The 4,714-nt window shown below is 43.3% G+C and overlaps 1 non-coding gene across 1 annotated transcript; it reads right to left on the bottom strand.

Annotated features, from left to right (window-relative positions):
• Window positions 1-669: 669 nt before the first annotated feature.
• On the bottom strand, window positions 670-776 carry LOC133802941 (small nucleolar RNA R71). Its single transcript, XR_009877684.1, has one exon. It is a non-coding gene; the product is annotated as a small nucleolar RNA R71 (small nucleolar RNA).
• Between the last annotated feature and the right edge of the window lie 3,938 nt (window positions 777-4,714).

The following is a 4,714-nucleotide window of genomic DNA, read 5'->3' as shown; positions in this document are numbered from 1 at the left end:
TGAATAAACCCATGCTAATTTTTAGGGTACAACAGGCCTAAAGTGGTACTTTGATAGCCTTCCCAATTTGCCTAGGAACATTTTTGGTGTATACTTATTATACTATTAAACACTTGCGCTTATTAGACTTTCAAAAAATATTATGCCACGAAAAGAGACACACTAGGGAGATTCGTGAGACAACAAGTAGAATCTTTAGAGAACTCTCCTAATTCGTCGTCTTCTTCAATTCATTCACCCAATTCACCGAGACTTCCTGAACCAAGAACGCTACATGATGAGACACACAATGGCTCATCAAGATGAAGTCCAACCAAGAACGCTACATGATTATTTATATCCTACGCATATAGACACACCTTCATGCATAATGTATCCAAACAATATGACAAATTTCTATTTCAAACCCCGCATGATTAACCTCTTACCAACCTTCCATGGGTTGCAAAATGATAGTTCGTACGTGCATATACGGGAATTCAAAGAGATGGTGGCTACATTCAACAACCAAGCTAATGTCACCAACATTGCGAGATTGAAGTTCTTTCCTTTCTCTCTCAAAGCAAAGAAAAAAGTTGGTTGTATTCCTTAAGGCCTGGATCTATCAGAACATGGGATGAAATGACAAAAGCATTCTTCGCCAAATATTTTCCACCCCATAAGACTAGTAGCCTTAAGAGGAAAATCTCTACCTTCATCCAGAAAGACCATGAAACTTTCCATCATGTCTAGGAGAGGATTAGAGATTTGATAAATCAATGCTCACATAATGGATATGAAAGCTGGTGTTTGATCAGCTATTTCTATGACAGACTCACAACGAGACAAAGAAAATTTGTACAAATGATGTGCAATGGAAAATTCCTACAAAAAGATCCCGATGAACCTTTTGATTACCTCGACGATCTCACGAAAAATTCCTGCACATGGAATGGACCGAGTCCTATGGACAAGCCACGATCAACCGGGATCTACCAATTAAGGGAAGATGACAATGTCAAAAGCCAAATTAAATCATCAAGAAAACAATTCGAGGCTATCAAAACTCAAGATGGTAGAGGAATCCACATGGCCGCAGAGGTAGAGACACGAGATCCATGCTTCATCTGTGGAGGGATGGAACATCAACCGCAAGAGTGCCCTGCTTTTGGTGAGTTAAGAGGATGAAATTACGAACATTGCAATGCTTTAGGGGATTACAAAAAGCCTTATAACTCATTCTCAAACACTTACAATCCCAGTCAGTGAAACCATCCAAATTTCAGTTGGAAAGATTCAAACCAAGCATTTGGGAGCCAATGGAGGCCTGAGCAACAACAACTGCCAAAAGCATACATTGCTCCTCAAAATAACATGCAGATAGTAACTCTCTTGAGAATACGTTGCAAATTCTTGCGCAAACAAAAATTGTAACGACCCAAATTTTCTAATAAGGCTGAGGGCCTTGATTAGTGTGCCTGGAGGGCAATAAGTGAATTATTGTTATAATATTTGAATTTATGTGAATATGTGATAGTGATGCATGTTTAGTTGAATTAAATACGCATATGGGCCCCGTTTGGGATATTAGGGGTATGTTTGTGATAAATATGTGATGTTTGTGATATATTTGTGTAGCACAATCCGAGACAGCCCTAGAGAGCCGGTAGTCGAAAGTTACAACGGGGTTGAGAATCCGACTCGGGGCGAGTCGAGGGGTATTTCGGGTATTAGATGCTCTATGGGGTTATCGGGTTATGGAAATAAATATTTGGAGATATATTTGAGGTTAGAATGTCTAGGAGGGAGTATTGGGGAAATTTACCATTTTTCCCTCGGGGACGTTTTTGTTACCCCGAGCCTTGAGGTAACCACATAGATTTAAGTTAAATAAAACAAAATAGTGGAAACCCCCAGACTTTATCCAAACCGAACCACTTCCTCTCCCTTGCTATGTTAAGTGTTCTTCACTTGAAGGCTTAGTAATATTTTGGAGGAAAACGAGTCAAGAACTGAGGAATTGGAGCTGAGCTTGGGAGACTCTAACCAGAAAACCAGGGCTTGGAGCTTAGGGAATTGAGTTGGGGATTCAATTCTGAATAAGGTAAGCTTTCTAATTTGTTGGGTTATGTTGTTTGCAGCTGAATTTAGTTGATATTGGTTGTTAGGACTTAGACATGCATGGTTTGGATTTTAGGACTGGTTTTGACTGCTTGATGGGTGTGGGAATTGGTTCTTGAGTTTATTGGTATGTCTAGGTTGCATGAGTATGAATTTTGGGATTAATTCTGAGGTTGGGGGTGATTTTGGTTGAGATATGTGGGGTTTGGCTCGAAGGGAAAAGCAAGGGAAATGGTGTTTTCTGGGTTTAGAGGTGAGGGTCGCGGCCCGTGTGCACGCGAGGCCTTGGGAGGCCATGAAGCTCGAGGCGCGTCGCGGCGCTTGGCCAAGCATGTCGCGGCCCATGTTTGTGTCTAGGGAGGTGTCTAGCCTCTATTTTGAGGCTAGCTGCGGCGCTTGTGGGGTGGGTCGCGACCCTAGTTCAAGGTGCAAGGAGTTTTGTGGGTTTTGACTTGGGAACTTAATTGCCAAGGCTCGGGGTGGATTTTGTCACTCAGAATGATAGAATTCAAAGTCCCAAAGATTAGAATTATGGCTCGAAGTTATTTATTGGATTAGAGTTTGATGGGTGAATATTGTTAATGTGTTGTGATTAGGGCTTTAGCAAGGCTCAGACTAGGAAACTGTGCTCGGGATATCGGTGCTTAGAAAGCTCGGGACACAGGTAAGAAAACTACTATTCCGATAGAGCTTATGTTGCAGGGCTCGGCCCTATTTGATTGTGTTGCGGGGCATGGCCCTTTGATTGGATTTCTGTGTGTATTAATATCTGTTTAATATATAATGTGTATGTGTTAACGATGGAACGGGGATGGCCTGGAATGGCAAAGGCTGGGAACAGTGAAGGCCAGGAACGGTGAAGGCCAAGAACGGCAAGGGGCTGGGTGCAGCGTTTAGCACGTAGGGTGCGAGTTGTCAGGGTGAGACCCCAAGGGAGACAAGGGATATCATTACGGTTTAGACCGCAAGCCCAGGGCCTGGTAAAGCGCCTGGGATGGCATGGCCGTACTTGTATGACTTGGTGTTGGCTTGATTTTATATTATGTGTTTATTATGCATTTATCATCTGTTTGTGAGGGTTTTCTTGCTGGGCTTTGGCTCGCGGGTGCTCTGTGGTGCATGTAAAGGCAAAGGGAGGGTTGATTAACCTTAAATATGGCGAGCGGGGTGTTTTTGGGAGATGTTTGTACAGAACTTGAATTTTGTCGTTTAGTCGACTCTAACTAAGTCTTGAGTTGTAAATATTTCTAAACAATGTTTTGGGATCCCAAATGTTATAAGCATTATCATTTTTCAATGAACGGTTTATTCTTAAGTTTATGACTTTGAATATGGTTTAATTACACATTTGACTTAAAACCTCGATTAACGAGTTAATTGCACATTTAAACTCACTTAGTAATGGCTCTAATGCAGTAGGGCATTACAACTTGGTATCAGATCGAGCCAAGGTTTATTGTTTCTGGAGAATGACCAAACATGTACGCTTGCTGTCAGTTGCAAGCTCGACTCAGGGTTGGTTGGTATGATTGACTATTATGTTGAAATTTAAGCTTAAATGCCCTGTTTGCCTGCTTATTTGACATAGAGCATGATGAGTGATTTAATGTATGCATGATGTCAGGGCATGGCCCGTTGTGTATGTGATATGTTATTTGAGTGTTATGTGGATTGCTGCTTGTGGTTGGCTGATGTGATTGGGAGTTGGTTTTGGATGTTGTTATCATGCCTGATGAGTGGCGTCATTGGTTGCAGGCATATTTGCTAAGATGGCTCGTCAATCATCTAGACTCCACGGTAGTTGGGCCGAGGATGATAACCAGGGTCAGGACCCTCCACCTGCCCCACAGAATTGGCAGCAGATGTTTGCTGAAATGGAAGCAAGGCTGCAACGAACAGAGGAAGAACTTCGCCAGCTGAGGCAACAGGCCCCTCCACAGGTTACAGAGTTGCCGATTCAGCAGGTTATGGCACCACCGCCAGTTCAACCTGTAGTGGAGAATAAGTGGGAACCCTTATATGAGCGGTTCAGAAAACTACATCCTCCCACCTTTGAGGGTGGACCAGACCCACTGCGGGTAGAGTAGTGGATGAATATGATCTCCTCCATTCTTGATTTCATGAGGGCTGAGGGAAACAAGAGGGTAGCTTGTGCAAGCTACATGTTAAGAGAGGATGCCCGCATCTGGTGGGACGTGGTGGTCCAGAGGAGGAATGTGACCGTTATGACCTGGGAAGAGTATAAGAACATTTTCAATGAGATGTATTACAGTGTGGCAGTCCGAGCTGTGAAGGTTGATGAGTTTATCAACCTAACTCAGAACCGGATGACCGTGACAGAGTATGCTCTGAAGTTTGATCGTTTGGAGAAGTTTGCGCCAGATCTAGTGCCGACAGATGCGGCAAGAAGGGACAGGTTTGTACGAGAATTGAATGTTATGATCGCCCTTGATGTAAAGATCAGTTTGGATCCAGAGACTACTACTTATGCTCAGGTGGTAGACAAGGCCCTTACAGCAGAGGAAGCCGAGGACCAGATTTGGAGAGAGAACACTCTTACGCACGATGCCAGGAGGACAGTGCCTCCTTTTATTGGATCCAGCCGGGGTAGTGG

The sequence above is a fragment of the Humulus lupulus genome, chromosome 9 (genome assembly GCF_963169125.1).
Source record: "Humulus lupulus chromosome 9, drHumLupu1.1, whole genome shotgun sequence".
Lineage (NCBI taxonomy): Eukaryota > Viridiplantae > Streptophyta > Magnoliopsida > Rosales > Cannabaceae > Humulus > Humulus lupulus.
This window is presented reverse-complemented; position numbering and strand designations above follow the sequence as displayed.